Below are 16,049 nucleotides of genomic sequence, written 5' to 3' on the forward strand. Positions count from 1 at the left end.
AAATGTTACCATTTCTTGAGGAAAAAAATCAAGAGAATTGTAACTTTGGTCAAGATTGGCCTTAGTTACCACATTCTTGAACTAAGTTACCATTTTCTTAATCGAACGATCAAGAAAGTGGTAACGTGTTTTGCTTGGCTGATTTGGTTACCATTTTCTTGATGTTTGGTTCAAGAAAATGGTAACTTGGATCAAGAAAATGGTAACTTACCATTTCTTAACAAAAAGTTACCATTTCTTGAGAAAAAAAATCAAGAAAATGGTAGCTTTGGTCAAGCTTGGGCTTGGTTACCACTTTCTTGATCGAAGTTACCATTTTCTTGATCGAACGATCAAGAAAGTGGTAACGTTTTCTGCCCCACTGATTTAGTTACCATTTTCTTGAGGATTGGTTTAAGAAAATGGTAACTTGGATCAAGAAAATGGTAACTTACCATTTCTTGAGAAAAAGTTACCATTTCTTGAGGAAATAAATCAAGAAAATGGTAACTTTCGTCAAGCTTGGGCTTGGTTACCACTTTCTTGATCAAAGTTACCATTTTCTTGATCGAACAATCAAGAAAGTGGTAACGTTTTTTGCTTGGCTAATTTGGTTACCATTTTCTTGAGGATTGGTTCAAGAAAATGGTAACTTGGATCAAGAAAATGATAACTTACCATTTCTTGAGAAAAAGTTACCATTTCTTGAGGAAAAAAATCAAGAAAATTGTAACTTTGATCAAGGTTGAGATTGGTTACCACATTCTTGAACCAAGTTACCATTTTCTTGATCGAATGATCAAGAAAGTGGTAACGTTTTTTGCTTGGCTGATTTGGTTACCATTTTCTTGAGGATTGGTTCAAGAAAATGGTAACTTGGATAAAGAAAATGGTAACTTACCATTTCTTGATCTAAAGTTACCATTTCTTGAGGAAAAAAATCAAGAAAATGGTAAGTTTGGTCAAGCTTAGGCTGAGTTACCACTTTCTTGAACCAAGTTACCATTTTCTTGATCGATTGATCAAGAAAGTAGTAACGTGTTTTGCTTGGCTGATTTGGTTACCATTTTCTTGATGTTTGGTTTAAGAAAATGGTAACTTTGATCAAGAATGTGGTAACTTACCATTTCTTGAGAAAATGTTACCATTTCTTGAGGAAAAAAATCAAGAAAATTGTAACTTTGGTCAAGATTGGCCTTAGTTACCACATTCTTGAACCAAGTTACTATTTTCTTGATCGAACGATCAAGAATTTGGTAACATGTTTTGCTTGGCTGATTTAGTTACCATTTTCTTGATGGTTGGTTCAAGAAAATGGTAACTTTGATCAACAATGTGGTAACTTACCATTTCTTGAGCTAATATTACCATTTTTTGAGAAAAAAAATCAAGAAAATGGTAAGTTTGGTCAAGATATAATTTTGTGATTGCATGTTCAAACCTGATTGGCAAACAGGAGCTAGTTTTTAATACTCAGAGAATGTAATTACATTTTCATCTATATACAGTTGCATGCGTAGGTGGTTACCACATTCTTGATGTGAATTTACCATTTTCTTGAATTTAAGATCAAGAAAGTGGTAACTTGGGTTTTAGGCAGTTTTGTGAAGTTACCACTTTTTTGATGCATCCCTCAAGAAAGTGGTAACTCATAGTCAAAATTTGGTAAGTTACCAAATCTTGACAGAGTTACCACTTTCTTGAGGGATGCATCAAAAAAGTGGTAAAACCCAATTACCCAAATCACACAGAACTTCCGCTCATTTCACTCTCCATTCAAAATAAATAACGTAGCCTCACCCAGACCCTCTCGCGCCGCCCTCGCCCTCTCAGTCTCTCACTTTCTCACTGAATCCTCGCCCTCTCAGTCTCTCACTCTCTCCCTGAATCCTCGCCCTCTCGCCACCCTCGATCTCGCCATCCTCTCACCGAAAACTCAGAAACCCATCCCAGAAAGATCAGACTCTCTCTCGCCGTCCTGGCACTGTCGTTCAATCCTCGCTGTCGCCACCCTTTCGCCATCCTCCCACCAAAAACAAAGTAAACTCAGAAACCCATCCTAGCACGTCCATCGCCCATCATACCAGAAAACTCAGACCCTCTCTCACTGAGTTTCGAAACCTAGAAACCCAGAAAACTCACTCAGACTCTCTCTCTCACCGAGTTTCGATCTCTCAGAAACTATAAAACTCCGACTCTGTCTCTCTCACCCAGGTTAGGGCTTCGATTTGTTTACATTTGATTTTGTAGATTTATTCATATGTCAAACTCTCTATCTCTTTCATGAATTTAATATTTGGATTTTGAACTAATTTATGCAGGCTCAGAAACAGGCACTTGCAGCAATTTAATCTGAAGCCAAGACACGTTGAATGACAAATATTTCTGCGCAGGGATGACCTGTGTTTATGCAGGTTGAATTATGTGATTTGTCAACTTCAATCCCAAATCCCTTTTATCCCTGTGCACCACTGACATCTGGGAAGCAGAGTATGAAAACAAATTGGCACTGCTAAATCAAAAGGAGAATCGGTATATTCATTTTTCTAAGGTTCTCCTCTGTGTGTTTGTTTTTGTTAGGAATAAGTTTGACTATGACTATGCACAGGGGACAATTACATGCATTAGTTTTATTAAAGAGTGGACAGTTTAGGAATATATGAAGGATTATCACAGTGCACACCTTTATTTCTTTACTATTGATTCTGAATATCATCTTTTCTTTGACCTCATATATGAAGGATTACTACCTTTCCAATTAATTGATTGCGTACTATTTTTTCGTGTGGCAATAAGAGTTTTTTCATTTGTAGTGAATAGTTATAGCTTTCCCTTTTTTCTTTTTAATTTGTGCAAGGAAAAAGAAAAGTGGGGTTTGTTTTTATGCTCTTTTTCTTTTCAAAATCTTGGAAAGGGGGGGGGGTGGGAGGAGGAGTACGTAAGTGGGGCTGATTTGTCAGGCTATTTTATTTTCCATGAAGGTTTAAAATTAGATATACTTTACGATGATGAGGTTCCGTTGAAATTATTCAGAAACTTGATCAGGTGGAGAGCAATATTTCTAAATAACTGGAAGGTATGAGATCATGCGTAGGATGGGTTTGTTGAGCACCCTTGTAGGCTGGGTCTACAATTCATATGATGACATCCATAAACTGGAAATGCATGCACTGTTTAGCTTTTCCACTTTTTTTTGGGTGTCAATATTCATTAACTAAACTTTGCACTAGTTGAAAGACAGTATTGCTTTAGGGAGAACAAATTGAAAGTTTTACTTTAACTTAACTTTAAAGCCCATGGTACATTTTGAAGCCATGGTAGACAGTCAAGTGAGATGTATATGTTCTTATTGAAATTATCCTGTTACTATATTGTGTCTACCTAATCTTTTTACGTAAAAAGTAATCTTGTTTTCACTAAATGTTTTTACTTTTATGCATCTCTTAATCAAAATTTGTAAATTATATTACTTTTTTGCTCTATGGAAATACACGCAGTACTTTTGATCCTCACATCTTAATTACATTGTAGATTCCCTTCCTCTGAAAAAGCTTCTAAACGAAGAAACTCTGAAGTGGTTTCAGCTACAGGCCCACTGAGCATACCGGGGGATTACTCACGAAAGCCCCCAGTAGGAGGTAATTTACTACTGATTATAGTATTCAATATTTAGTTTCTTTTTTTGTCCTACTAAAGCTAGAATTTAGTCTTAGTATAACCCATTTTTATTTTTATTTTTATTTTTTTGAAAAACAAAAGTAAATACCAAGTCCAAAAAGAGAAATTAAAAGCAACAAAATATCTGTCCAAGAAGTGTCTATGTTGTACTTAAAAAAATAAAAAAAAAAAAAAAAAAAAAACAGAACTATCATATGCAATCAAGAACCACGCTTGCTTTGTGATTGTGGACTTGAAACGAGAGATTTAGATTTAGATTAAATGAAGTGACTTTATATAATATATATTTGATTCTTATTAACTACAACTTCACATTCTTATCAATATATATTACCTATGTTAACTTCTACAATTTAATTAAAATCTAGGTTATCACAGATATGTGTATATAATTTATATGTATAATAATCTACATCACATGGTCGCCTTTTAGCTTATGATTTTATGAACTCGTTACGTGCTGTTTTTCTGAGTTTTTTTTGTTGGTGCCATTGAATAATACAGTGATGAGTGCAATGCATATGCCTGAACTGAATATTGAAACAAATATGTTTGTCAAGGAAAATTCCCCTAGCTTCTATTCTTGCATCTTATATTTAAGGAACAAGTAATTTATGTTTTGAGATTTATGTTAATGGGTTGTTTGTGTTTAATTTTAGGGGTTGAAGATGTGAGCACAAATTGCAAGACTCACAAGGTGGTTGTGCAGGGTGAGAAGGTTGATCCCATTAAGGTGCTTGAGCTTTTCATTTTCAGAATGGGTTTTTTTTTCTCCATCATTTTTGTAATTATTTCTGTATTTTTTGTTTTTTAATTCGTTGGGTAGAATAAATTGGCTACTCAGGACGGGCTTTTGGGTTAAATCATCCTTCATAGTTGTGGCTTAATTAATGGGTTAAGTCATGAGGGGCTTTTGTTTTTTGGTTTAAATCATCCTCCATGATTGTGGCTTTTGTTCAATGAAATTATGAGTAATTTGTTGTGGGTTCCTTTTGAGAATCTGAAATCGATGATGATAGCATGAGGTTGGTATGGTCTTGACGTTTTCCCATTTAATTTGAGGATTTGGCTTAAGATTGTTATTGGGTATGGGTTCATGTGGATAGTTTTGATAATTGTTCGATTTCAAGGTATGGATATATTTAGGGATTTAAGAATTTGGGTTAAAATTACTCTTGACATTTCCCATTGAGCTTGACAATTTGACTTCAAATTGTTTCGATTGAGTGAGTTGGGTAGAATTTGGTAGGGTTTACAATTATGGGTAGTATTTTGTCTGAATAATTGGCTTGAAACTGGAATTTCAATTTTTTTTTTATTGTTAGTTGTGCAAAATGTTATTTGATTGCATGTCAAAACATGATTGGCAAACAGTAGATTGTATTGACTGGTCTGAGAATGCAATTGCACTTTCGTCTACACAGAATTGCATGTGAATGGACAGTTCATGAATTGCTTACTTAAAAAATATATCTATTTTGCAGTAGGGAGACATGGGTACCGCTTGTAACAGATTTGCTTCAACATCTGCACCCCACGAAGCTCAGAATGTTCCCGGTCCTTCAACCCCTACTCGCAACATGTTTCGGTTTGGTGATATTCTGCAGCACAACGGGATAAGTTATGAGTAGCTAACTGAAAATGACCTTATAGACTCCGAATTTTTGACACTGGAAGAAGCAGACAAGTTTTACAGAGATTATGCCTCGGCGATGGGATTTGGTGTTAGGGTACGTGATGGGAGACGGTCCGTGGTGACCGATAAATTCTGTAGTAGATTATGGGTTTGTGACAAGGAAGGCGAAAGAGCCGAGAAGTACATAAACTCACCGAATAAGAAGCGATGTCCCAGGGGCATCACAAGAGTTAATTGTCCAGCAGCATTCCGCATTGGCTTATGTAGGAAAAGTGATTGTTATGTTGTGAAGAAATTCTGTGTGGAACACAACCACCCATTAGCAATGTCACGCGAGGCTCCTCTAATCCGATCACACCGCTCTATCCCGAACGATGATCTTTTCCAGGCCACTTCAATGCGAGGTGTATCAATTAGGACGTGCCAAATATACGAGTACATGGTCGACCGAGCAGAAGGGTACCGTAATGTTGGTTACACGATCAAGGATTTGTACAATAAGGTGAATTGTAGACGCCGAGAAATCCTTTTTGAGGGTGACATTGAAGCTACACTTGCATACTTGAGTGGGAAAGTCGACAGTGACCCCGAATTATATTGTAAGTTTAGTGTGGACGAGGAAAACAAGTTGGTAAACTTGTTTTGGAGAGACTCACAATCTCTAGTGGATTACACTTGTTTTGGAGATGTTGTGCTGTTTGATAGCACTTACAAGACAAATTACTATGAGAAGCCTCTAGTGTTGTTTGTCGGTGCAAATAACCATCTATCAAGTACTATTTTTGGATGTGCGATCCTTGGGGACGAGACCAAGGAGACATACACATGGTTGTTGGAGACCTTCGTATCTTCCATGAGGGACAAGCGGCCTGAATCGGTAATTACCGATGGAGACCTTGCTATGCGCAATGCCATAGATGCAGTTCTTCCTGGAGTTCCACATCGTCTATGTGGATGGCACATCACGAAGAATTTAGCACAAAACTTGAAAGACCCAAACTTGATTCAGGCTTTCAAGCGATGTCTGTGGGCCACCTCAAGCCCCCCTGAGTTTGAAATGCGGTGGACGAGCATGGTTGAAGAATTTGGTGAATCAGAGTGGTTGAAGAATATGTATGAGATTCGTCACAAATGGGCCGAAGGATATTGTAGACAGCATTTTTGGGGTAGAATGCGTAGCACGCAACGGTGTGAGGGCATGAACAGATTTGTCAAGGACTTTCTCAAGAGTGGTCCGAAGTTGTTTGAAGTTATCCCAGCTATTGACAGGGGTCTGGCACGCCTGAGGAATTCACATGTGATTGAAGATTTTCAGATGAAGAATTCGAAACAGGTGCTGACAACTCATCTTAATGCATTGGAGCGGCATGCAGCAAACTTGTACACCGACAAAGTGTTCAAGTTAGTAAGGGAGGAGATAAATAAGGTTGCTTCACTTGTGACCGCGCAGCCTGTACAATTTGGGAAAAGTCGCATGTATGTAATTCATACATACGGTGAAGAACATGTTCAGTTCAAAGTTTTATTCCACCATATCAAAGGTATCTTAGAAATAAATTGCACTTGCAATCTCCTTAAATCACAGGGCTTCCCATGTTGCCATGTTATTAATGTCATGAAGTATGAGAATTTGAAAGAGTTTCCGGAATCTCTCATTCTTAAGAGATGGACAAAGTCAGCGAAGGAATCAGCTTCTGGTATCCCACTGCCCGACAACATTGTTCCCGACGAAGCACGAGAATTAGCGAGGTACAGTTATTTGAGTACAAGTTGCAACAAACTGTGTTTCCTGGCTTCCAGAACAGAGGAAGGTTTCAATTTGTTGAATAATGAATTAAGTAGGTTAGCACCATTGTTGGATGGGTTTGGGAAGCAAGCAGGAGATACCCACCTTCGCTTCCGTCGAAATGCTGCTCGACGAAACAACATTGTTAGAGATCCAAACATCGTGAGGACCAAGGGAACCCAAGACACAGGAGGCAGACGGGGAGGCAATGGAAGAAAATGCGGTACATGTGATGCATTTGGTCATGACAAGCGCAACTGTCCCAAGAGTAAGGGACACCGTAGAGGAAATAAGAACGGAAATGGCAGCAGGAAGATTGAAAGTGACAGCGATGCGGAGTAGCAACAGGTTGAGCCGCAGATGCAAAGTTTCGTCTTGAACACTTGAAAGTCCCATAACAAAAAATTATTATGTATTGCTATTATTTATTTGTAGCAGGTTGAGCCTCAGTGTCGTTTGGAACACTTTTACGTCCCATAACAAACAATTAGTATGTAGAGCTATTATTTAATTTTTAATGTGAAATTAATTTAGATTGTAACTGTTATTGAATGTAAATGCTTGATTCTGACATTGCTTGTTTATTAAGTAAAAACTATTACAAGGACCAATTAAATTTATAGTCTTTACGAAACTAGACAAACTCACATCTCCACAATCTAGCTAAGTACATGTAGGGAATCAAATTGTAAAGGAAATGAGATAAAAGGATTCTGCCAAAATATGTTAGTAGGACACACTTACTGTCTAAATGTATAAACATGAGCGGTTTGGGTTTTGGTGAAATTAGAAACTTAGTCATAAATTATAGCCCACCCAAGTATGATACAATGTTATGTAATGTCAATCCATTATAGCCCGATGTGCAATTGCTTTATTAAAGTATTCTATTGACGCCCCTGTTTGACAATCATAGTTGGACATGCAATCCTAAACCCTCAACCCTAATACCACTACTACAAATACCCCCCTTATATATCAGTGAATAACTGATGTCTATTCATGTTTTATGACGATGTCTAGGTAGACGATATCTAATGTACTTTGGTCAAGATATCGTTTTGACACTGATATCCATTTTGAGGTTAGACATCTTTTTTATTTTAATTCTAATATCTAATAGGCCCTTTTGATATCAGTTTTCAAATTTTCTAGTGAATTAAAATTCTGAATATGATATTAAAGATAGGACACACATCGTTAATTACTATGGAAATGATCTAAATTCTTATTAAGACATTAGTTCTGTTATATTTATCGATATGGTAAATCCATTAAATGTATTTTTGTATGCTTTCTACATCATATTTAATGTTATTTTGGATATGTAAACTACCTTAGATATCGTTTTATGCGCCCAGAACTGATCTACATGCTATGTTACATATTGCGTTTTTTCTATTAAAAGATGTTTGAATGTATCTAAAACATCTGTATTTAATCTATAACTGATATAAAAGACAATGTTGGACATCATGTTTTTTTATATTTATTGATATGGTAATGTTACTTAGATATTGGTTGTTTTTGATAAACTACTGTGCATACTATTTTATATATCTGTGTCTAAATAAACTGATATGAAATTTGTACGATAATATCACTGTCATTATCCATTTTGTACTACAATCCTGATATAAAAGAAACTGACATTCAAGCCTGAAATTGGTGCAATCTCAATCCATTCCATTACCATTAATTCCAACATCCAATACAAGTATTTCAAGACCTTCCGAAAAAAGATTACACATTGCACCAAAATATAGAGCATATATCTATAATTAATTACCCCATCCCATCCTAATATCTAAATTAAGGTAGCCTCCCTTTACAAAAATCAATAATCAGCGCATGCATTTGCACAAAAATAGGTGCATGATTCACCGCTTCTAAAGGCTGCCTTCATTTACAAAATATTAATTGGCAGCACTTGTTACCTTCCTTCACAAAAAAATGCGAACACCTGTTATAATTCATAGTTGGTCACAAAAGAAAACCTCAACTGTTATTTCAGACATGAAACAAACTCAAAGATTTGCAATTTAACAGTCAAACTCAAATAAACAATAAAAATAAACATCTCCAACAGTCAACAGGAATTCATGCCAAACAAGATGCAAATGGTTTTGGGACTTCTTATGATTCATCCTTATTCAATTTCCCAACGCAAAGACATGCAAACATATCACAGCCACCATCACCCACTGGTTTTGTGAAACAGGAAATTGTGAGTGATGCAACTAATAATACCAGATAAACTTGTCAATAAGCTCTAAGCAACTGAAAAACTAGGAAAACAATGGATGAATGGATGAATCGAATGTAAGTTATTATATAGTAACAGGGCATGAACTAAATAGTCTAATAAAAACAATCAATCATAACCTTGTTCATCATTTACTGAATTTGATCAACAACCATTTCAACAAGTTAGCTAAGAAGCAATGTATATGGTCTGATATCACACTGCTCATCATTGATTACTTCTAAATATGTACTTTGCAAGCTTAGCTACATAAAGTAACAAATGGACATATGTCGCTTACAAAATATAATTTACTCCAAAAGAAAAAAAAAAAAAAAAAAAAATTATGAAACACACTACCTCATCAAAACCATGACTAATATAGGCAAGCTCTATTTATTCTTCCATGAATCTCTCCAACCCCATTTTTTTCTCTAATTTAATAGCTTCAATTAACACATGTAGATCTTCTGTTTTCCTACAATGCTATATTGTTCTTTTTCTTGTTTTTTATTTTTTTGTTTTTTTTTTTTCATCTAACCCGCTCCAATGTCCAATCTCAAACAGAGGAATCAAAATGTATTTTCAATTTCTGTAAGATATGCCAGGAAGTGTTAAAGGGAAAAGAAGATGAGTGAAGCTAATGAATAAAAGGAAAAATAAAAGTAGATAAAGAAAGTGCAATCATCCAGTTTTGCTTGGCTGAAAAGGTTGGGAACTTGGAGATAATGTTTAATGCTCAGAGAATAAAAAGTTGATCAAAAGACAGGGATGAGTGAGTAACGAACTAAAGACATTGCTATTTCTTGATTTTATTCTTTTAATTATAAGTTAACAGTCAATCTAAAAGTTGTTAACAAAGTTAAAGTAGCTATTAAGAAGAGGGACATGTGTCAAAAAAATAGCTTAGGGGGCATGAAAAATGGAGACAGCAGATCTTTTTGCTCCACAAACATTATATCCACAAACCATTTAAACAAGCTGTACAGAAAAATAACTAATAAATTTCTATACCACTGAATTAACCACATTATTAATCAAGCTTATAGTTTAAATAGTGCTAGGTGACTATAACTATTGCAGCTTAATTATATACTACAATATCAGTTGTTTGTGTAGTTTAACTATTGCTCTCAAACCACAAAGCTTTCAATGTTTTTTATTGATTGCATTCAAACTCAACAGAGTATCACCCAATCCTACACTACAAGAAACATGCCAACAAAAAAAATTTCTCTAGCAATTTGTTGTGGTAACTACTTAAATAAAGCATGCATTAGGCATAAGGCATGGCATATGATTTGGAAAAATACATAATCAATTTAGAATTCATGTTCCTGCAATCTTTCAATTCCTTTATGATACTATCCTGCACTATAAAATATGCACATTAAGAACTGATTGAGGTTTCTAAACGGTGATATGAACTTTTCTTTTCATAAAAAATATATGGTGTAAATATAACTGACATAAATTAGGACTGTTGTAAATATAACCTGTGTTAATCAATTTGAAACTTTTGTAGGCATTGCAGTAATGACTCCTCATTCTGTTACATTTGGTTCATCAATAAAGAAAACTCATAAGCCTAAATTTCCAGAGGAGCATGAACAGATATTAGAACAAAAAAGAACAAGACATGCTAAAAGGTGAAAGTAAAATTGGCTTATAAATGACAGCAAAACTCATACACCGCATACCCCTGCCAACTATATCTACTATAAGTCTATAACATATCATCCCTAGATAACCCCCTCCCCCACGAGATATTAAATAAATATTGTAAAAGACATGAGAATCTTGGCTTCACTTAAATAACACAACCAGAAAAAAAAAAAAAATTACTTTGAGCCAAGTATGAAGTTTTCCTATTATTAGACTAACCCTTACCAAAAAAAAAAAAAAAACAAAATGATTATGACAGGATAGGAAGCTAATTTAATTCATGGCAAGCAGAAACCTTGACAACAACAGCTGGTCATAGAAATAAAAATACCGGTACTAATTTATAACCAACCAAAAGAAATCATACAATGCCATGAAGTCGATCAATATTTACCATTGAAAACAGTACTCTAAATCCAACATAATTAAATAGAAAGAAAAGGTGTAACAAAACTTTAATTTGTGGAGGATGACAATCATGACATCAATTCCTTACAGACTAGTGAACATGAAAATCAACCTGTTTAAAGTCACCACTATGCTCATCTGTGTGTGTAAAGAGAATGCATAAGGCCTTGACAGTAGAACCAAACGAAGAAAGAGAAGTCACTTGGGAAATGATTAATATTGTTAATTATTGATAAGAATGCTTTAATTCTTACATGATCTTTGGTCGGTTAATTAAGAAACCTTTCATAATCTTCAAACTGTTATAAAGATTCATGTAATAAGAGAGGTCAACTAAGACCTATAGTAATTCGGGACAAAACAAATGACTGGATAGGAGATAAGCTAAATAACTCAATTAACGACTAATATAAACAATAATATATAATAAACTTAATAAGCGTTGAACTTAGATTCACCTTGAAGTTCACACCTATTTCTCATAAAGGCTATATAATCATAAAAAAAACAAATGGACCAAGTCAATTTTCAATTGATTGATTGAAAGTATAGTATATATTGCTGCAGTTACTATGTCTTACATATGCTTCTACTTATTTCATGAAAGAAAATGAATTTGTTTATTTGAGCTAATTATGGATTTAGAGTTCATATTGCTGTGTTAATAACTTTGGGAACTATTGAACACTAGATTTTAGTTGTAATTAATAATGGGTATGACCTAAAGGTCATAATCTCGTTCGAATTGTGATGAAAGCATAAAGGGCAGTCAAATTAAGTAAGATATCTCACGGAAGGCAACAAACATGGCACAAAGCATTCAAGCATTTAGTCATCTCAGATACATTGAATTGAGTACATGAAAGAAGAGTAATGTACACATCCCTAGCTATTATGTTCCAGTTATCTTCAATGGGACGACATTAACTTCCATGTCAACATACAACATAACCTGAAAAGTCACATAAAGCATCAAACTAAATACGAAGAGAACTTTTTAAAAAATAACAAAGGATAGAGGAATATGGACACTCATACATACCACCCTTGTAAAAGCTGTCATTATATATATATATATATATATATATATATATATTCATATAAATTAATCAACACCTTCATCCAAACTCAAGTCAAATAGGCTGTTGTTTGGTGGGCATTCATGGTTCCATTTCAAAACTCACGAGAAGAGGACAGAGAGAAAGAGAGAACCCAGGAGAGATGAGACTGAGCTTACCTTTAGACGTTGCAACCCAGGAGGATCAGATAGTTCGTGCTTCACCACCGACGCCAAGGTCAACCGGCGGCAACTTCGACTTCGACTTGGACTTCGACGACAAGGTCTCAGTGAGAACGAGAACCCCAAGCAGAGAGGAGAGAATGGCAGTGAGTGTGTGTCTCACTGAGGGTGAGAGAGAGCTCGTGTGATTGTGTGTTCTGTTTGTGTTTGGATGTGTTGGAAAACATAGTCAAAATTTTTAAGTTTGTCCAAAAATTTTGTTTCCATTTTTTTTTTTGCTCCAACAAAGATGTCAGTTAAGGCCTTCCAGTATGGTAAAACCCATTTTTGGTGACTAAAACCATTTTGGGTCACAAATAGTGCTGTGACCCAATTCTTTTTTTGGTTACAAAGGGAGGCCTAGAGGGGGGAGGGGGGGATCGAAACCCGGTGAGGTGGGGGGCAGCACAACTGCTTGGCCAACTGGCCTTGCTGTGACCCAATTCTCACTGCAATGGTACTGTGATCTAAAATGAGTCACAGTGTTTTATACATATTTAAAATATGGCTAATATTAATTAAGTGATGTTTAATTTATAATTTATAATTTAAATTATAAGAAAAATTATTCTATTAGTCTTATTTTAATGAGATATTTAAAATAAGGTCAATATTGAATATATTAAGAATAAGAAAATTCTACAGGTATGTCATCACTAGGGCTTCATCTTTAGCTACCTCCCAAGCATTTCTTGTAGGAGCCATGACAAAAAAAACAAAATTTTGTGCAAATTTAGTAAACAAAGGTTGTAGTTTGTGTTGAAAAACTATGAGTGTTGTATAATATATATAGACCCTGATTTATCTATATAGCTGTTGGAGGGTTTGGGGAATTTCAATTAATTTTTTTGAAATTTTCTGGCAATTTTTTGGTTATTATTTCAATTTTAAATGATTTATTAATTATTTGTTTTAACAAAAAAAGCTTGGGCGATCTAGACCGTTGATTATCAACGGTCCATTAATCTAAACCCTTTAATTTCAAACCGGCCACTTCAAATAAAAAAAATGACAAAAAATGGCAGCCTCATATCACCAACGGTCATTTAATATGGACCGTTGGTGATCACCCATCACTGTCGCACACGTCACACCAAAGCAAGTGGCTGACAATTGTTGCAGGCGGGGCCCACCAAATTTTCGGCTATAGCACACTCTCTCTCCTCACGTGGGTGGGCCACTTTCGCAATTGGGTCACAGCTATTTTGGCTCACATTGAGACCCATATTTGGGTTACTCCCTCTTTTCGGTCACATTTTCCGGCTCATAGTGCTTGGATGTGAGCCATTTGTGACCCAAAATGGGTTTTAGATTATATTTTCATGTGGCATAGTGGAAGGCCTAAGGGTTTAGATATCAATTTTTAATGAAAGTAGGAAAAAATTAAGATATCGTAAAAATTATTAAAAATTATTAGGTGATATCTTAATAAATTAAGATATTGTTGAACAAATCAAATGATATCTAAAATGTTTTAATCTATTTTTTACAATAATTGATATTAAACAAGTGATGTTTATCAAGGTTTTTGTTGTAGTATATCATAAACCCTAAACCCTAAATCTTTTACCCTATACCCTAATACCCTAATATCCCATACCATAATACCCTAAACCCTAGTGTGTTCTTTTAAAATTTGTAATCCTATACCTTACCCTATACCCTATACCCTAAGACTATAATTCATAGTTGGTAACTTGGTATATAATTATAGAAATTTTTAGGATATGGTAGATACTATACCCTATACCCTATACCCTAAGGTCTAGGATATGATGTATACTTTTTATTAGGGTATAGGGTGTTTTTATGGGGTTTAGGGTTTATTAAATAGATCACATAAAGTAACATATTTATATAATAAACATATTTACTGATGACTTTAATGTTTTAATCAAGGAGTAAAATTTCGGTTTCGAGGAAATTTTCGATGGAAATTTCGACGGAAATTTTCGAGGAAATTTCGATTAAAATTTCGATTTCGACAAAATTAGACAAAAACGACGGAAATTATTATCAAAATACGGAAATTTTGAATGAAATTTGACCATATGCTTATTTAACATATTATCTACTACATTGATAAAAAACATTAAAGAAACCAAATTATATAGTAGGTTTCATGTGATATAAGATGAATATAATGTGCGCTGAAGACAAATACTGTTAAAAAATTGGGTCACTAATTAATAATTACATAATAAAATTACACGAATAAATCACCAATGTGGCAACGGAAAGTAGCAAGTTTACTCAAAGGGACTTGAAAATGGTTTTCAATAGTTAAATTAAGTCGAATTGGGTTAAAATAGAACCAATCCGATGGGAGCAGCGGCGACAACTGTTTATCTAAAATTTCAATTTTACAAATTATCAAAATTGGAAAACCAAAACATTAAGAAAATGAAACATTATGATAAGGGGACTAATTTTTTTTTCCATAATTTATGTTTACAAGTTACAACTAAACGAAACACCAAAATGACCAGATCAAACCCCAAATAAAATTTCAAACCTTTTTTTTTCTTTCCAATTGCCTAAAGACTCTAAATCTCAATCTACCTTAAAAAAAAAAAAAAAAAAAAAAAAAATTTCTTTCCTTTTTTCTCTTCTTTTTTTTTTTTTCCTTTTTTTTTTCTTTCCTTTTTTGTTTTTTTTTTTTTTCCTTTTCCTTTCTTTTCTCTTCTCTTTTTTTTTTTTTTTTCCTTTTCCTTTCTTTTCTCTTATTTTTTTTTTCCTTTTCCTCTTCTTCCCCAGTTCCCCCAATCCCCCGTGACCTTCCTCCTTTTTCTTTCATTTTCCTCTTCTTCCCCCAGCGCCCAGACGCCCACTCTTCCTTTCCTTCTCCCTCCTTGCCCAGACGCCCAGTGATCTGCGCCCACCTCCTTGCGCCGCCCGCGCCTGCGGCTTGCTCCTCCCTCCTTCCCCAGCCAGACCGCTCGCCTCATCCCTCCTTCCTCAGCCAGCCTCGCGCCGTCGCTCGCCTCCTCCCCCACCTCATCACCGGCAAAAAGCACAACGAGATCGTCCTCAAGCTCGACCCCAACAGCCAGACCATCGAAGACGACTTTCTCGGCGCCAAGGTGATGTGGACGACCGAAGGGCAGACTGTGCCAAGTCGGTTTTGGCTCAGATTATGGTCATTATTCGTTGAATCCATCGATCTTCAACGATGGCGGACACTGACGATGGATTGAAGAAGCTCGAGTACCTTTCCTTGGTTTCTAAGGTCTGTTCAGAGCTCGAAACCCATCTGGGGTTTGGAGACAAAGTTTTGGCAGAGATATAGTCGCGAAATTTCGCCGACATTTTACAAAATTGCACTTGAAACCTTACCGAAATTTCGCGAAATTTCGAAAATTTCGCCGAAATA

General features: G+C 35.3%; 1 long non-coding RNA gene across 2 annotated transcripts in view; it reads left to right on the forward strand.

Annotated features, from left to right (window-relative positions):
- The first annotated feature begins 2,030 nt into the window (after positions 1-2,030).
- The window catches only part of LOC147292948 (uncharacterized), a 34,267-nt gene continuing 20,248 nt past the window's right edge, over positions 2,031-16,049 (forward strand). The window contains exons 1-4 of one of the 2 annotated variants that reach the window (XR_015120806.1): positions 2,031-2,193; positions 2,301-2,511; positions 3,511-3,617; positions 4,317-4,351. This is a non-coding gene — a long non-coding RNA (uncharacterized LOC147292948). Of the gene's footprint in view, positions 2,194-2,300; positions 2,512-3,510; positions 3,618-4,316; positions 4,352-16,049 lie in introns of those variants that run through there. The other variant, XR_015120805.1, reaches the window with a different exon arrangement.

Source organism: Dryas octopetala, chromosome 2, assembly GCF_963921425.1.
Source record: "Dryas octopetala chromosome 2, drDryOcto1.1, whole genome shotgun sequence".
NCBI classification, from domain to species: Eukaryota; Viridiplantae; Streptophyta; class Magnoliopsida; order Rosales; family Rosaceae; genus Dryas; species Dryas octopetala.